Source organism: Lagenorhynchus albirostris, chromosome 13, assembly GCF_949774975.1.
Source record: "Lagenorhynchus albirostris chromosome 13, mLagAlb1.1, whole genome shotgun sequence".
NCBI classification, from domain to species: domain Eukaryota; kingdom Metazoa; phylum Chordata; class Mammalia; order Artiodactyla; family Delphinidae; genus Lagenorhynchus; species Lagenorhynchus albirostris.
In genome coordinates, this window is record NC_083107.1 from 70,655,448 (window position 1) to 70,674,880 (window position 19,433).

Here is a 19,433-nt window from a genome sequence, read left to right on the forward strand (position 1 = left end):
AAAAAAAAAACAAGAATGAAGTATTGATACATGCTACAGTATGAATGAACCTTAAAAACATTATGCAAAGTGAAGGAAGCCATACACCAAAGGTCACATAGTATATGATTCGATGGTATTTTTTGGGGGGTGGTGGGGAGTGAAATAGTCTGGTACTAGCGATGATAATTACGTAACTTTGCAAATATATCCTTTTAGAAAAAGAACTGTGACTATACTCTTGTTCTCTCAGTTAAAAATATCTGTACAAAGCCTATACACATGTCCCTTGGAGTAAAACCAAGACATCACTATTCACCCAGAGACTCTTAAGTGATCTCTGACATGTGACATTTACCACACATAAAACCTCTATCACTGTCAATTTTAACAAGAGAAGGAAACTCTCCCACATGTCAACAGCCATAGTAATGGAAACAGAAGTTAGAAAATGACCAGAGGGTTCTTTCTGTCCAACCTCCTCACTGTCACTTAGCCAAAGGCAAAGACCTCCATTATCCACCTTTCTTTGTGTACTGTCCATCCAGCACACTTCTCATTTTAACATCTATAATATTTTTCAAGACACTTTCACACACAGTATCTCATTAACCCTACAAGATAGATAAGGCAGCTATATTTATACCCCAATTTACAGATATGGAAGAACAAAGCAATTAAGAGCACAAGCTTGGAGTCACTCAGGGCTTGAATCCCTGCTTCATTACTTCTCAGCAAAGTGAACTGCAAAATAAGATACCTGGCTTACAGGGTAGTTATGAGGATCAGATTACACAACATATATAAAGCACTTAGCACAGAACCTGGTGTAAAATAAGCAATAAATGAATGGTAGCTGCCGCTACTGTTATTGTTGTTAATTATGCAAGATCAAACAGCTCCTAAACAAGGAAGCCAAGACTGGTCTCCGAGTCTACACAACACTGCATCATTCTCGAATGATCACCAGAAGTCCTATCTGTACAGAGTAGATGCCAGCATTTCCAGGCAATGCTTCCCCTTTCTCATCTAGACACCATGGTGATCATTTTAGGATTTTAAGAATAGAACGCTAATAGCAATACTCACAGCTGATAACATCACAAAAAGACAACTAGACATTATGTGTGTCTCATAAGACCATCTATAAAGTCATCTTTCCCCCTCCCCAAATTAAACCTTAATCAAGCTTCTATATCAAATTACCAATTTATAGGATATACAAAGAGGGTAGAGAAACATGTTAAACTAAACAGAAATCCAGACTATAAGAAATTCTATAGGACAAGCTGAAACTGTGCACCTGAGATTGAGACTTGAACCCACGTGCCAGGACTCAAAGCCAGCTTAAACCCAGATTGGGACTTGAACCCATGCAGCCAGGACTTGAACCCGGCCAAAACCCGCAGTCTTCCAACTGAGGTCACACACCTGGTTTCAGGACTTAATGAAGCTCAGTTTCTTATCACAGAAAGAATTCAGTGAGAGACAAAGTGATAGGTAAGAAATGGATTTATTTATAGAGAAACATACTCCACAGACAGAGTATGGGCCATTTCAGAAGGTGAGAAAGGCCTTGGGAGAAACACACTCCACAGGCAGAGAATGGGCCATCTCAGAAGGTGAGAAAGGCACCAGGGTATGGGGTTGTCAGTTTTTATAGGCATGGGTAATTTCATAGGCTAACGAGTGGGAGGAGAATTCCAGCTATTTTAGGAAGGGGTGGGGATTTCCAGGAATTGGGCCACTGCCCACTTTTTGATCCTTATGATCGATTCTTCAACAGACAAATTAAAAAAAAAAAAAGCAGGGTGGGGAGCGAGGGTGAGGGGAGAAGAAATCTACAAGTTATAAAAATACTTAAAAGACTTTTCAATCAATCTTGATGTCAAAACAACTTCTTTTTAATTCTCTCCCCAACAAGGCAATAGCATCAGCCCCATTACACATCTCTGCTTGAGGGAGAGAATATGCTAGTGACATAACCAGAATATATGGGAATATTTTAGGCTTTGGGACATTTCCTTTTTTCCCTTGTACATCAATAAACTGGCATTCTGGTTTTTAAAAGAAAGACAGTAACACATATAGCCTTTACTCTTCCTATGTTACACCTATGACAAAAGTCTTATTCTGAAGCGTACTTCTAAAGACTACAGGTTTACAAGTTCTTAACGTGATCCTCCCCCCTCAATCCCACCCCCCAGATCTACAAGAGAAGGCTGAAGCAAAGGTCAAGGGAAAAAACAAACAAGAAAAGTCAGGAGGAACACTTTTGTAATTGAAGCTTAAAAGAAAACCCACACCATCAACAGGATTAGCTGTCAACAGGAACGTTCCCAGAAGTAACCCATCCTATGATGCGATTTGAGATATCTTAATGAAAATTATAGCACCTCCCTGTCATCAAGAAGCAGCCAGCTTAAGGTAAATTAAATGAAAATTCATCTGACGTTTCAACATGGGCACATGCTATAATGAAGATTACTTGTTTATTTCCATATTATTCTAAAAAAGATTTGAGACAGCTCACAGAATGCATTAGAATTAAAAAGAAAGAAGTCGGTGCTCTGTGATGACCTAGATGGGTGGGACGGAGAGGGGGTGGGAGGGAGGTCCAAGAGGGAGGGGATATATGTATACACGTAGCTGATTCACTTCCTTGTACAGCAGAAACTAACGCAACATTGTAAAGCAATTATACTCCAATAAAAAAAACTCCGTTAAAAAATAATAATACATCAAAAATAAATAAAATCTACTTAGTTGTATTTAAAACAAACAAACAAAAAAGAAATGACAAGAATGGGGCAAAGAGAAAACGAAGGAGGAAAATAAAGTCAGAGGTAAGTTTATCACACAAACTATGTGCCACAAGGTCCTATACAGTTGCAAGGAAAGGGCTGCACAGCTGACTGAGCTACCTTGCAAAGAGAGAAATACCATAGGTTATAAGAGTCACGATGACTATGTAATACAAGCAAACCGGCTGGTCAAAGGAAGTGCAGCTTTCCTGGTACCCAGACCTGGGAAAAAAAACTTACTACACATTTTTACATGGGTTCTAATAATGACAATAATGATTAAAAATGATGATTTTTTTTACATTCTTTTTACATGGGTCCCAATACTGATGATGATGATGATAAAAATGATAGCAACTTGAACTATACATTTAAAAAAGGTTCAGATGGTAAATTTTATATTATGTGCATCTTACCACAATAAAAAAAAGCGGGGGGAGGGGAACAACAGCTGCTCATTTTCACTGCATGTGTCCTGGGCCAGGCACGTTCTAAGCATTTTATATGTTTAAAGTCACAAAATTCTCACAACAACCTTGTAGAGGTAGGTACAATTATTATCCCCATTTTATAGATGAGAAAACTGAAGCACCAAGAGGTTAAATAACACACAACTAGGAAGTAGCAGTGCCAGGATTCAAGCCCAGGAACTCTAACTCCAGAACCCTAACCATTATATCACTCCTCTTCCATAATGTTGCCTCCCTTTTGGGCAAAAGCATTTGCCATCAGCTAAGAGCAGTATTTGTCCATCAACTCTTAGCTCATTTTGTGTTGTCTTTGTACTCCAGATCACCAGCTAATAGTCATAGTAGTAGCAGTAGTTACAACATCAACAAGGGCACTGAGATAAAGGAGATAATATCCTCACAAGAATTCTACAATAAGAGGTGTACTAAATCTTATAAAACTGTCTGTTTTAAATGCCCTCAATCAAGGTTTATTGCATTACACCAAATAACAATTCTGTAAAAGTAACTCTACCCCGGTCTAAAACAATGCAATCAATATATGTAGCTCTCTGGTATTCTGGCTTGATTCAATCAAAAACTGATTGTTTCTAAAGCAATGGATTGACTGTGTACTATTTAAGCAATTCTCAAAGAGTCCTGTTTCTGACTACGAGGTTTCTGATAAGAATTGGGCTGCAAAGTAAGTGAATACATACTTGCTGGAGTAAAGCTATTCTGTACTGCCAATTACAGGTAAACTATACACTTTCATAGTCAATCAAGTACAGAGTTAGGTTAATATGCTCTTAGGAAAATTAAGGAACCTAACCACTAAAGATATCTAAGTATGCAGCCAACCCACCTCTCCACGGGGGTTAGCCAAGAAAATAGTTTCTTATAGGGCCAAAATTTTCCTCTCAAAGTGGTTCTGATCCAGCACCAATGGACAAATGGTTAATTGAGTCCCAAAATTCTATGTAATCACAATGATTTGGACCTGGAAAATTCTCCAAATGAGAGTTTCTCAACTTTTAGCTCAGCCATAAAATCACCTCAATTAAGTACGCATAGACTATCCAATTGAGACATGTACCCCTTAGCTAAACAAAGTTATATAGGCAGCTATACAAAGTTATCAGGCATAAATCAATTAAATATTCAGGGATATCTGTAAATAAATAAATAAGATGTGAGTTTTGGATTAGTAGATATCTCACATCTTTCTTTTTGAAATATCTAGGTAACAGGGTCAGCTGTTTACCAAGACCATCCCTAATTAGTATAAAAACTACATCATAAGTAGGAAGCAATTGGCTAGGAAGCAATCAAAAAAGACAAGAGGCCCAAAAGGAAAATGAAAAAAGTATGAACAAGAGAGCCTTAGGGGAAAAAATCCAATATACAATAAATATCTGATAAGATGATCAACTTTATCAATAGTCAGGGGACTTCAAATTACAACAATGCTTTATACCAGTCTCACCCATCAGATAGACCCAAAATAGAAATGACTGATAATATCCAAAGCTGATAAAGTTAGGGGAAAGCAGCAACTATCATACACTCTTGGTGAAAGCATAAAGTGATATAGCCTTTGTAATAACATTTTGAAAGGACATCAATTTTTTAAATAGGCATAACCATTAATTCCATAGGTGTGTTCTCAGACACCTGCAAAAACAAGTGCAAACTGGGACATTTACCAAAACATAGATTGCAACAGCAAAAAACTAGTTTTTAAATGTCTATTAAGAGAGAGATGGTTAAAAAAACTATAGAATATACATCTAATGTAATGCTATGCAGCATTTTATGCAAAGATAAAACAGCTCCTTCATGTTTTCATGTTCTGACATAGAAAGATTCCCATGATATTAAGTTTTTTAAAGCCTATAACAATTCAAAAAGTATGATCCCGTGGGTAGTGAGGAGGGAAGGAGAGGGATAGCTGCCAACAGAGGTCTGAAATGGTCAGGACTCTTTCAGTTCTGAGAGAAACCCAATTCAAACTCACACCAGCAAGTCAGGCAACTGAGTAACTCATTTAACTGGGAAATATAAACTGGATCTACTTTAAGGTTCAAGTGGATCCACAGGCTCCAATGACTCCCCATGCTCACACATGCGAGCATGTGAGAATGTGTACGACTGTGCATTTTTAAGTGTGCCTGTGTGTAAGCGAGAGTTGGTCAGCTCTGCTTCAGTCTGTATGTTGGCCTCATTCTTTCCCATGGCACATAGGCTTCCTTCATTTGGCCAGGCACACTCTATGTCAGCTTAGCAACTCCAAAGGAATGAGCCTGTCCCTCATCCAATATCTGTTTTTCAATCTCAAGGAAGGGGTCTGAACCTGCTTTAGTCATATGGCCATCCTGCAGCAGTCACTGTGTCCAGAGGAATGGAACATTATGACAGACCAAGCCTAGGTCACATGCTCACCCCCTGGCCAAGGGGTAGGATACTGCAACCTGAAAAGGAGGTAAAGGAAATACTAGACAGCCTAAATCTATACAGCCTAAATTACCAGCTATCATATGATTCACTACAGAGACTTTCACCTTTTAACTCTATGTACTCCCATTTCTTGGAATTTATTATTTGAATATAGTCATGTATTATATATGATTTATTTTTTAATTTAAAAAGGAAATAATTATTAGAATGCCGTCAGAAAGAAAGCCTAAGGTCTAAAAAGTTCAGTTTAGGGCTTCCCTGGTGGCGCAGTGGTTGAGAGTCCGCCTGCCGATGCAGGGGACACAGGTTCGTGCCCCGGTCCGGGAAGATCCCACATGCCGCGGAGCAGCTGGGCCCGTGAGCCATGGCCACTGAGCCTGCGCGTCCGGAGCCTGTGCTCCGCAACGGGAGAGGCCACAACAGTGAGAGGCCCCCGCACCGCAAACAACAACAACAAAAAAATAGTTCAGTTTAGAATTAAATTGAGGGGAAAATAAGCCTCATGTATAAATAACGATGGGGGCTTCCTAGTCCTCCACACTTGGCCAACATTTTAACCACTACCCAACGGTCCTTATCAAACCAAGTATTAAAAAACAAACAAAAAAATGGAGGAAACAGATTTTAATTAATTAGCAATATGTTGATAAGAGGGAGGGAAAAGACCTCTAGGGACTGTAAAGAGAAATTTTATGAAATCCTCAGAGAGCAAATGGCCTTCAATAGTATCTGAAAGCCCTTTATGCCCCCTCTCACTTCTCTCATCTTATAATCAATCTTAAGAGTACATGTACAAATATTCTGGATCCGTTTTACTGAAGCCAAAGAATCTCTTTCTACCTGTTTCAAATACTCTAAAGATGGTAGCAAACCATCTAAACTAAAACAATTTATAATACCTACCCTTAAAGTAGAGACATTAGTAAAAATGTCTCCTTTAATTACCCCAAGAGCTACCAGTCAACACTACAAGTTCTTTTCACAAATAAATTTAATAATAAAATCCCTATTTATACTGACACACAGAAACAATTCTTTACTTCAATGATTCCAAGTAGGGCCTACCAATTCTAGTATTCATCTCTCTGAATAAAGCCAATTCTGCTATAGTGAGGCAAAGACATTTACTGTTCATTGAATATTCATTTCTTGCCCACATGCCTGGCTCCGTAAGTAGTGCCCTGTGACTTCTTTTGGCCAACGGGCTATAAGAGGAAGTGACATGGGTCACTTCAGGGCCAAAGGCCTAGTAACCAAGGAGGCTCCATGTTCAGATAATGCACCAAACATATGTACTTTATTATTCAACTACAGAACCCTTTTTTTCATATTCCATGAGATGATGCTATAAGCATCATTTCAAATCCTAGAAATCTAGCTGAAATTCCATTTCCTCCAGGAAGCCTACCCAGAGCATGCTCCTGGCATCATCAGTAACCACTTATATGTATACTGTAGGTAAAGAACTATGAAAAGCACTGTGGTACTGGCACACAACTAGTATAATAAATGGCCTCTACTTTCTATAATGTACAATGTGGTTGCTGAGAAAGAACACATGTCAAAACAGAAACAAATATAAATGATAATAAATAAATTTCAAGTGAGTGCTAAAAATAGTAAGTGCTAGAGGAGTTTCCACATATCTCAGTTAGCAACTAAGTAAGCTAGTTAGTTCTATACTCCCTTATGATATCTTTTATATTATTTTTTAATTCATGTATGATTGAAAGCAAATGAGACTCCTTATAAGGATCATTATCTCCCTGAAGGGCAGAAACCCTAAGGTATAACTACTTCACGGTGCCCCATACTAACCATTCAAACAACAATTATTCAATAAATCTTTATTTTCTATTGAGAAGAATGTGTTGAAAAATTAAACAGAAATGTAGTATTCCTCAAGACATAAGGAATTTGTGTCTCCGGCATGGCTAAGGAGAGAGCCGAACGAACACAAGCTTTTCTGTTATCCATGGCAAGTGGAGCGCTACACTGGAAAACAAAGAGTCACCAGGTTACCCCAGACTTTTGAACATAGCCCTTAACAGCCAACTTCTTATGCTGTAGGACTACATGCTCTCCAAGCAATATCTGGTTTCCAATTCAATTTCCCAAATACCCTGAAGCCAGTAAAGAGGATCCCTAGATATTATGTATGAGTATTCCAGGCACACATTAAAAAAAGGCCTATTTCTCTAAGTACATTAATAAGTAGTATCATGATTTAATCAATATGACTTGCCAAACATTTTAATATCTACATGCATAAGACATTGCAGAGGACAGAATATAAACATGATCCCCTTTGCCATTCTCATACCCTAACTTGGGAGACAGGACACATGAAAACAAAAAAATTCCATGGAGTATAAAGGCAGTATAAAGTGTCAAATTAATAATAAGGAAAATAAATATTAAAAGAGTTCAAAGAAGGAAGGGATTATTTTCTAATTTTATAGTCTGAACACTTAACAAGCAAGGTGGAATATGAGCTGAGCTTTAAAGGATAAATAGAATTTCAAGAGGTATAGACTAGGATAAGGGAGAACATTCCAAGGAAAGGAATTATAAAGGAGTGCAAACAGAGAAGCCCAAGGGATGTGTTAGGGACAGTAACTGACAATTTTACTTTGAACAGTTTATTGGGGGACACTAGTGGGAAATGAGACCAGAAAAGCAAGTTGGTGCCAGACACTGGAAAGCTTTAAATGCCAGGCTAAGGAACTTTATCTTGACAATGATGAGGAGCCATTGAAGGGTTTAAACAAAGTAACACAGTGAAAAGCAAAATTAGGATCATTCCAAAACAAAATTTAGGACAGACTGAAGAAGGAACTCACTGGGGACAGTGAGATCTCCCTGGGATACTATGGCAAATATCAGGCCTAAATTATCAATAGAATGATGATAGGAGAAAAGGAATAGATCTAAAGAGCTGACAGAACTTGGAAAGTGTTTTCAGCATATGTCAAATCAGACCTTAAGGACTCTAAAAAGCTGAGATTCAGATGCTACAAAGAGGTTAAAGCCACAGGAACTGTGAATTCCAGCCTACCCAGCAGGGTCTCCCAATACTTGAATTGATGCTGGGCTCTTCTATACATATATTCATTTCCATCTCCACACTCATACAAAAGATCCACTCTTTTTCACTGGGATTTGGGGGAACAGAGGTGGGAAATTATATATAAAAGCAGCCAAGTGACGAAGGCCAGGTAATTGTGCAACAAACAGATAGGAGCTCAAACATCTGTAAAGGCCAAAGGCATTGTGATCACATCTATTGCAAAATGTAAAAACAGACTGCAAATCCAGTCATACTGTGGGCCTGAGTAATGACATGAGATATATCCATTAAACTTGGCAAGAGAATAAGACTGCATGAATGGAGTTATTGAGGTCCCGGTCCTTAAAAAAAGAGGTTCTTAACCTCTGGGGAGGTCATGGACCCTTTTGGGACCCTATGAATTTCTCTCCAGAGAAATGTACAGACTCATAGAATTTTGCATATACATAATTTCAGAATGTTCACAGACACCCCCCACAAAGCCTATCTAGAGACTCTTAGTCCATGAACTCCAAGGGTTCTTACTTAAAAACCCGTCCTAAGCTTGGTGATTAAGAACTGATTATCTGTTGTAACAAGCATGTTGACTGGAAATGATGTGACTTAATAGGGCACGTACAATTATTAGTGTGTTCCATGTAATATTAATTGTATATGTTACACAATGGGTATCTATGTGGTAAAGAATGGTATGTACGGTGAACCAATTATCTATTATGCAACATTAATAGTTTAATGGACGTGCTTATGTGCATGGGGTAAATAATGTATGATTATACACAGTATGCATTATGTACGATAAAGCACGTATGTGTGAGTACATTATGACTGGGTAGATCACCGAATGCACAAAATACATAGCAACGGGATAATTTAGAATATATTCTTTTTTTTTTTCTTTTGCGGTACGCGGGCCTCTCACTGTTGTGGCCTCTCCCGTTGCGGAGCACAGGCTCCGGACGCGCAGGCTCAGCGGCCATGGCTCACGGGCCTAGCCACTCCGCGGCGTGTGGGATCTTCCTGGACCAGGGCACGAACCCGTGTCCCCTGCATCAGCAGGCGGACTCTCAACCACTGCGCCACCAGGGAAGCCCTAGAATATATTCTTAATACTAGCATAGCACATGATAATGTTTCACTGTTCGTGTGTAATTTTTCAAGGAGCAGTTTAAGTAGAATTTCAGCTTTGGGTGCTGGTGCTGGAGCTTCTTTTGAGTCTTAGGGAGAAGTGTTATTCTCCTTTTCTGATTTATAAGACCAGAGTAATAAATATATTACAGAGAAAAAAAAAAATCCTTCTTACAAAACAGTGATAACTATTTCTATCATATACCCCACAGTTAAAAAGGTTTTGAATAAGAAGCCATATATGTACATTTATTTATAATTTATATACATTGCCCACTAGACCAATAAATTATGTGCCTTATAAAGAATACACAAAAATGGATATGTAAAAGAATGACATTTATTATAATAAAATAAACAATTTTTAAACATTTAATTTACCTATTGATGACACGGCTTTATGCTCTCCCTAATAAATATTGTTTCTAATACTACCACCATTTTTGGTGAGAGTAATGTGATGAACACTATTATTTTTAAATTTTGCTTTCATATTTTGTAATACAGCAACTTAAAATGCTAGCTCTAAATTCAGTTCATTTTTATAATAAGTAACTCTTTTATTTGGTTTTAATGGTCATCATAGCCAAAAAACATACTTCACAAAGATGAGTATAACCAAAGGGAAGAACTGCATCACTTGCTGTACTGAATAAAACATGAATTTCAATTTTCAATCCTCTTCACCATTTATGTAAAAGTTTTTGCTAAAATTCAGGTAGTGCATTTCCATATTTCCTGATGACAATCAGTTGTTCTTACTAACTCATCAGATAGTATTGCCTTTTTTATATTTTCAGTAGATGGGCCCAAAACCACTAAAATGCGTCTCTTACAAGGTCTTCATACAGGTTAGAAAATTTGGTTTTCAAGTTCAAGTGTACATATAAAAACATTCTTAAAGTTTTAACATCATTTTCAGCAATTAAATCCAATAATGATGGAAATAGTCCCAAATATACATTTTCAATAACCTCTCTCCAAAACACTGAATTTTATTTTGTTTTGAAAGGTAGTTACTTTTTGAGTCACTGTTAAGAATTTACCATCATCCCAAAGGGACAGATTTAGTGGGTTTATTTTCATAAATATCTGCTAGGTAGTATACTACTCACAGACACTTGTCAGAGAAAAATGTCAACAAATTTTGGACATTTGTATTTTTGTGAAAGAAAAATTAATAAGTCATCTTTAAATTAGACAATTCTTAAGTCCTTTACCTCAAGATGACCAGTTAACCTGTATGAAATATTTTATAAAAAATCTGCTTGGTGACTCCCTACTGTAATACAATATATGTTTAGTCTACTATTTAAAATAATAAATCTAAAACTGCAATTACCCAGGCTCCTATAAACTATAAAACATCACAGCAGACTGAAAGTAAAGAAACTAACACACCTCTAATATTTCTCTGATAATTTTATGTAAACCCTACTGTAGAGACCACTGCTCTAAATGTGCCTGGGCTCCCAAGGGTCAAAGCTCTCCATGAGTCCCTTCCAACCAATTTCCCTGGCATGCTATGGAAGTTCAAAGGAGTTATCTTTAAAGGTACTCTAATTATATTGTACCCATCTCTGAATTACTACCAGTTGGCAAAAGACACAACTGCAGTACATTCTATGACATCAGCTGCCTTCAACACTGTTCCCTCAGTGTAATGTTGGTTAGCAATTCAGTCAAATAATAGACAGGGCTGGAACAAGGTCCAAGACTCTTCATGACATATCCTGCCTTAAATCCTTTTTGGAACATGGCAGGGTATAAATAAATCGGTAAAATAAATCATGAAATATATTGAGAGCCAGGGGCTTTCACCTTGTATGACCAATCTAACTTATACAGTGACACATATTTACATAAGGAGATGACATTTTTACACTTGAAAAACAAGTCCACTGCATCATCTTAAGAATTCCAAATGGTAACACACTGTTTAAAGAAATAGCTACTGCTTTAAAAAAATTTTTTTTTAATTTTTAAAAGCATAAGACAGTGAAAAAGATTTTGTACTAACTTCTATCAAGAAAAAAAAAGTATGTTCTCAAATATACATAAAAATGCGTAAGTTCCCAGTGTGGTAAGCCTTACATATGGAATCATTTCAAAAACTATGAAAATATAAGATTTGGGGTGTAAAACCCGCCAGAAAAAGATCCACATAGATTTGGAAAACTGGCACTTCTCATTTTCATCCAGATCTACAAACTTCACCGTTCCTGACCACCTCCCTCCATTAAAACCATTCAATGTCTTACAACTGCACCTAGAACATCTGGTTCCCTCTCCCACTTCAGCTGGTGCCACCCTCCCGCTTGCACTTTCCCCCTTTATGATTCCCGAAATAACCCCAAGCGTCTCTGTCCTTTCATCTTTGCTATTTAATCTTCCTGAATATACTGCTCTCCTCCCCCTCACTCACACAGCAATCATCCCCTGCCTTCAATGTTCCTGTTCACCACGAAGTCCACCATGAAACCTGCCCCTATCCCTTTCAAATGAAAATAATTGCTCACTCTCCTGATTCCTCAAAGTACTATTTCAGTACCTCTCCCACAGCACTCATCACATTTAATTAGTAATATAGGTATCTGTGTGTCGTCTTATCACCTCTCTTGGGTCATCATCTCCTTACGGACAGGATCTATATCTTATCATTTAACTTCCCTATCTTTTAACAACACAGCACCTTGAACAAAGTAGGTACTCATATAACTATGTCTTGAATGAATGATTGAGTGGCTACTTAGAAATTCAATTACAGACTTCCTGTACCATCTGGAATGGGGAGGGAGGGAGGACTTAGACTTTGTAGAACAAATATCTTTTCCCTGGTTTCCTCCAAACAAACTCGGCAAAGTAAAGCCAGTATTACACATACAGGTACTTTCAAAAGGCAAGGACATTTCATCCTTCAACTATCTGGTCAAATATGGCATGATATCTGTGTATATGCAAACATACTCTCACAACAGAATATCTTCTACTGTTAAACAACCGAATCTATGCCTGATAATAAAAGCATGTAAATGTTTTAACCATATAAGCAAACTAAAATGTAAGATGTAATATATTAAAGCTATAAGAATAAGACCAACCATTCAAAATACAAGTGGAAACACAGAGAATGACCAAGCAATTTATTCCAAATGAAAAAAATACCCTAAGCTTTAGGTATTTAAATACTAACAAAACATGAGAGGCAGAATTTTATTGCTAAGAATCCAAACCAACCATTCAAAGATAAGCTTACCTAGACAGAAGCACCAAAAAATCAACATTACTAAGGTACAAAGGTGAGATCAGAAACAGCACAAAAATCTTAAAGTGATACTTTCATTAAGTAACTGGTACATCGGCTCCTGGATCATCAGAAAGCAATGGGGATGGCAGCAGTCTCTACTGCACATGTAGACAACAGAAAGGAGTCCAGAAAGTAACAGAGGGTTACAGTGTGGCCAAGTGTGGGGAGCACCTTGGAGAGAAGCCAATTTAGAGGTATGCTCGTGATTTCAGGTCAGAAGACCTGGACTCAAATGTCATCCCTAATACCTACAAGCTGTGCAATCTTATACCAGCCACTTAACTTCCCTGAGCTGCCTTTCCTTGCTTATAAAATGTAACATATAGAGCAAGCACAGTACCTGAGTACACTGTGTCTCGGAGACAGTCCTCAATAAATATTTGCTGACTCTGAATGAGGGCCATACAAAAAAAGCCAACATTTCTCTCCAGGCACTTTTGTACTTTTTGAGACAGCAGCCTTAATTAATTCCTGATTAATACCTTATTACAATATTTGACAATTTTTGGCCGAAAAACAAAAATATGCCTTTCCTACTAGCTTACACATTACTCAAAATCTTACTAAAATTATTAAAATTTTAAATCTCTTTGTAATAACTTTCAAATACAAGAAGTAACTCTCATAAAGAAGACTGGGAGCCAAATACCTGGGTTCTTGCCCAAGTAAAGACACTAACTATGTGACCCATGAAAATTACTATATTTGTCTGGCCTTAGTCTTCTCATCTATAATATTAACAAGGTTGTTCCAAATCACCATTAAGGGCCCTTTGCTCTAAATGTTGTGGTTCATGCCATCTCAAGGATTTTCTAATCTAATTAGGAAAGCCAATTCAACATACACTAAAAAGAGAAACTCTTCCAAAAAAAAAAAAGAAGAAGAAGAAGAAGAAGGAAAGGAAGAAAAATTTATTATACAGAACAAACTGATCCTTAAAAAGCTAAAAACAGGGGCTTCCCTGGTGGCGCAGTGGTTGAGAGTCCGCCTGCCGATGCAGGGGACGCGGGTTTGTGCCCCGGTCCAGGAAGATCCCACATGCCGCGGAGCGGCTGGGCCCGTGAGCCATGGCCGCTGAGCCTGCGCGTCCGGAGCCTGTGCTCCGCAACGGGAGAGGCACAACAGTGAGAGGCCCGCGTACCGCAAAAACAAACAAACAACAAAAAAGCTAAAAACAGAACTACCGTATGACCCAGCAATCCCACTCCTGGGCATATACCCAGAGAAAACCATAATTCAAAAAGATACACGTACCCCAATGTTCACTGTAGCACTATATACAATAGCCAGGACATGGAAGCAACCTAAATGTCCATCAACAGAGGAATGAATAAAGATGTGATACATATATACAATGGAATATTACTCAGCCATAAAAAGGAACGAAATTGTGTCATTTGCAGAGACGTGGATTGACCAAGAGACTGTCAGAGAGTGCAGTCAGAAAGAGAAAAACAAATATCATATATTAATGCATATATGTGGAATCTAGAAAAATGGTATAGATGACCTTATTTGCCAAGCAGAAATAGAGACACAGACGTAAAGAATAAATGTTGGATACCAAGGAGGAAGGGGTGGGGTGGTGAACTAGGAGACTGGGATTGACATATATACACTACTATGTATAAAATAGATAACTAATGAGAACCTACTGTATAGCACAGGGAACTCTATTCAGTGTTCTGTGGTGACCTGAATGAGAAGGAAATCCAAAAAAGAGGGGATATATGTATACATATGGCTGATTCACTTTGTTGTACAGAAGAAACTGACACAGCAGTGTAAAGCAACTATACTCCAATAAAATTTTTTTTAATTTAAATGAAAAAAAAAGAACAAACTGGGTAATCGATGCTAAAGAAGTGTGATACAAATCAAGCTTTCTAGAGAACATACCAGCTTGACTGTTCTTGAAGGTCATGCGATAAAGGAAAAAGGAATACAATTTAAATAAAGAACGAAACATGTAAAATCAAAGAAGCAAGATATCTACAAGTGATTATAATATTTTCTTCACTTGTATAGCACTTTACAGTTTACAAAGCATTTCTGCATACGCCATCTGCAGCAAATTTTCTGGAATGAGAAATACAAGAACAGTTTAAATGATTTACATTTGATAAATTTGTCCAGAGAGTCTCCACTAAAAACAATAACATCAAAAAATATTTCAGCAAAGAATTTTTTCAACATTTATATGTAGGATGAATTAGAGAGGCAAATGCATGCAGGCAAACAGCTATAAACCTACAAATCATAGAATTTCAGCACAAGAAGAAATGTGAATTCAGACCAATATGCTCATCTAATGATAAAGAAACTCAGGCCCACAGAGTTCATGTGATGCTAGTTACTCCATGTGCAAAATGACAGGAGGACCAGACTGTAGAGGCAGAAATAAAGGGGGAGATGCAAGAAACTGCAAAGAAAAGAATCAGATAATCTGATGATGGATTAGGCAGTGATGTGTTTAGGTTATGGAAATGTAGAAAACATTATTAAAGTCTTAACTACCTGCCAATCATTATGCTAGACATATCTTGTTACTTAACACAATAAGTTAATTTAAAGGTCACAACAATATGAGTTTAAGTACATTATTCCAATTTTAAGCACGAAAACCTGAGGTTTACTGTGGCTAAATAACTAGCCCAAGGTTACATCCACTAAGTAAAAGAGCCAGGGCACCATTCCCGTGTCTGAAGTCAAACATCCATTCTCAAAAGCAGCTTAAAAACTGCCTCAAAATTACAAGGCAAAAATGAAGTAGCACTCTGGAAGCATTGGATAAACCAGTGTTATTAGACTTCTGGCCCTGTTAATAGGTGTATTTCACTTCTGTGCTTGCACCTATTGTTATGGATCTCATCTGTCTGTTCCCAGTGATCAGGTCCAGGACTTCTCAGTAAAGCCCAACTTCCCACCCTCCACACTGAAACATACCCGTGGGGAGAGATTAGATCAAAATATATCTAAGATGAGGGTGACTAGACTGATTAATGTGAAGTCTTCTACAACTCCTCCAGTGACTATAGCTTCTGTTTTGGCATAAGCTATTTATCTTCAAAATATGATAACTATACTAAGCTTTTCTAAAAGCCTGTCATTTCAAGGAGCCTCAAAAATACTGTGTTGCAGATGGGGGAATGGGGGAGGAAGCATGGATTCAACAACCAATTCTACTTGCATTTCTAGAACCGGACTTAAATGTTGGTGTCAGTGTTTTGTAATAATTCTTCTTATTCAACCATGTATCTTGCAGAAATATAAAATAATAACTTATGTTAATCCAAATACTGTGCACCCACAAAACATCATCTGGAATTCAACTAAAGGAAAAAACCTGCATCTCCTCCTTAAACTAAGCAACCAAGAATGGTACACAGTTGCCATTAGGCCATTATGACCTCTGACCCCATATGTTGAGAGAGAGGCGCAAAGTCTAAGTAAAACACAAAGAAGAGAGAAAGAAAGGCTTGAAATGACTAGACCTCACCTCCAATGGTAAGAAAAAAGGTTAGAGACCATAAGGTCCATCCTTAGTGACCAATAACCAAAAGCTAAGCTACTGGTTAACCTGGGAGAGAAGCAATGAAGAAGTCCTTTCCTACAGTCTAGTCTGTCCAACTCATAGGAAAGTTGTACAAGGTGGGGAGAAATTTGTATGGTTCTGCAGCCCAAAACTGGATATAGTGCTCTGTCATTCAACTCCTGAAACACATGCACTTCACCCAATCCCACACTCTTCTGCACCTGATATTTGGAAGTAATGTAAAATGGAGCCCACCACATGTTCCTGGACCTATGCTAGGAAAGCAGCTGATGGCCCTCTGAGAATTCCTGTGATTATCACAGGCAGAAAGTAAAAATCACTGCCAAGACAATAATGAGAATCCTGGGGATCTCCTCGCCCCATGACTTAAGAAGATTCTACTTGGTGGTGTGTGTCTGTGTTGACCTCCCATACTTGCCCTAAAATGAAAGCTATTTTAGGCCATATGGTTTAAGACCAACCAACCCCAAAAATATGCAACATATTCAAACAATGTGGAGCCCTTGGGGGATAGGGCAATAAAGACAAACTTAACTAAGGAACAAAGGTAGTATGTAAGAGAAGTTATGTGAAATCGATGAGGACAGAGATGTCCTTTAAAAAGAATTATAAACCATACTCTGATATACAGTCCAATAGAGAAAAGATTTTCAAAGAATGTCCAATATCCTTTCTTCCCCACTCCACCTTTCAGCACCTCTATACCACCCTCATCACCTACTCAACATTTAGTCCTGGTGAAGACCAATCACTGGATTAGCAGGATCAACAGTACATGCAGAGAACATTCCATCCTGGGAACAACATCTTTAAATTATTTAGGCTTGTTTAGCACCCTTCTGTATAGAGTAAAAGCATGAAATTTTGCCAGTGCTTTCACAATATACACCAGTCAGCACCATAGCAACCCAATCCTCTGCCCACCAAAAGATTAACACATACAAAGAAAACAGGAAATTCAACAAAAATTAAAGTTTGACCCTGGACTCCCTCAACAGTTAAATTGTCTTAAAGAGTGGCAGTATCTTTATACCACACCCACTTCATGCTACCCTTACAGCTTCCTGGCATAAGCAAGTTCTTGGTATTATACAAACTGCTGCTTCTGTTTCCAGCCCAGATTTCTAGAAATGAAACCCTGGAATTGAAGGAGAAAGAAAAACAAATGTTGGCAGAAAGAGGCAGGAAAATGCATTGTCTATATAATCCCAGTTTAAGTGGAACAATCACCATTAGTTCCATCAAGCACTTTTTTTCAATAAAACCACTTACCAATAATGCAGATCTAAAATACTCCCTTGGCTTAAACCACACAAAAAGTAATTTAAAAGACACAATCTTACAGATTTTCTCAGAAGGAAATGAGAAAAAGATCAACTATAAACTATGTAAAATTCAAATTCTGCACCTTAAAATTCAAACTTCATTGTGAGTTAAATAGATGAAATAAATAACCACTGCAAAATGTTTACAAAAATCAAACCAAATGCCTGTTCTTATAAGCAGCATCCCTGCATTTTCTCTCCAAACCATATATTCCCTATTCAGGCCCCCCTTTTGATCCATTGTTCCCAAAGGATAAAATCTGAATAAGAAATAGAGGGAAACCATTTCCAACTCTAGTTCACAAAACCAAATTAGACCCTTCCACAGAGTACACGAGATAAAAAAGAAACACTTGCAGTTGCATCTGTTTATGACATAGCTCAAGGAATGCCCATTTATTAAGCTGAATCAAACCTCACTGCTACTTTTAACCCAAAACTATTTCTAGTTCAAGAGCCAAAAGACCCAAGCAAACACTCTTTTTATATTATTCTCAACATGAAATCTGACCCCCTTCCTAGTACATCACAGCTTCTGTGAAACAAGCTGAGAGGCCCCTTTGGCCAACTTTTTTTTTTTTTTTTTTTTTGAGACTAACCTTCAACCAATTCCAAAACTGAAGACAAACCTCAAACAAATTTAACCCCTGAACTCCATCCCTTCAGCTGTACAGTATAATCTAAGCTTCACCGCAGCAATGTTTTACACAGACACTTGAAGATTTCTTAATCACTGAAGTGAAAGCCTCAGCCCTCACAAATCGTCGCCACAGAGATTACTCTTGGCATCAACAGAAGGTGCTGGGACTGCAATTCACTCCAGAACCCTTCATTCACCACCATCATGCTCAGCATTAAAAAGTCACCGTCTCAAAAGAAAAAGAATGTCACCTTCTCCACAAGGACACCTGCCTCTTCAACACCTACAGTGAACGAAGAGAGCCCAGCCTGAAAGGCTAAAAGATCCTCCAGCTTAAAGTTTTCCTCCCCACCAAACTGCAGCCACAGCGGCACGGACTCTCCTTGTCACACATACAGGCTTTATTGTCAAACCCTCCGTCTCCCTCTAACATCGTCAAGCGAGGCAGTGTCTAGTCTATGGGAGTGACTGCTTTAAAAACAAAAAACAAAAAACAACACAGCTGGGTAGTAAGAGCAGGGACCCTGGTGTCCGGTTTCTCCATTTCTCTTCCAAGCGACTAGGGAATGGCTCGAGTTCTGTCGCTGACCATTAACCCATCCCACTTCTCAGTCTTCCAGCCAACATGTTTGCTCCCCTTTCTAAATCCTTTCAGCAGAATCCGACGAAGGGGACCAAACCCTAAACATAACAGGAAAATCTCACTTATCCATCCCGT

General features: G+C 38.1%; 1 protein-coding gene across 5 annotated transcripts in view; it reads right to left on the reverse strand.

Annotated features, from left to right (window-relative positions):
• The window catches only part of NCOA1 (nuclear receptor coactivator 1), a 262,035-nt gene that overhangs the window by 241,657 nt on the left and 945 nt on the right, over positions 1-19,433 (reverse strand). The window lies entirely within an intron of this gene.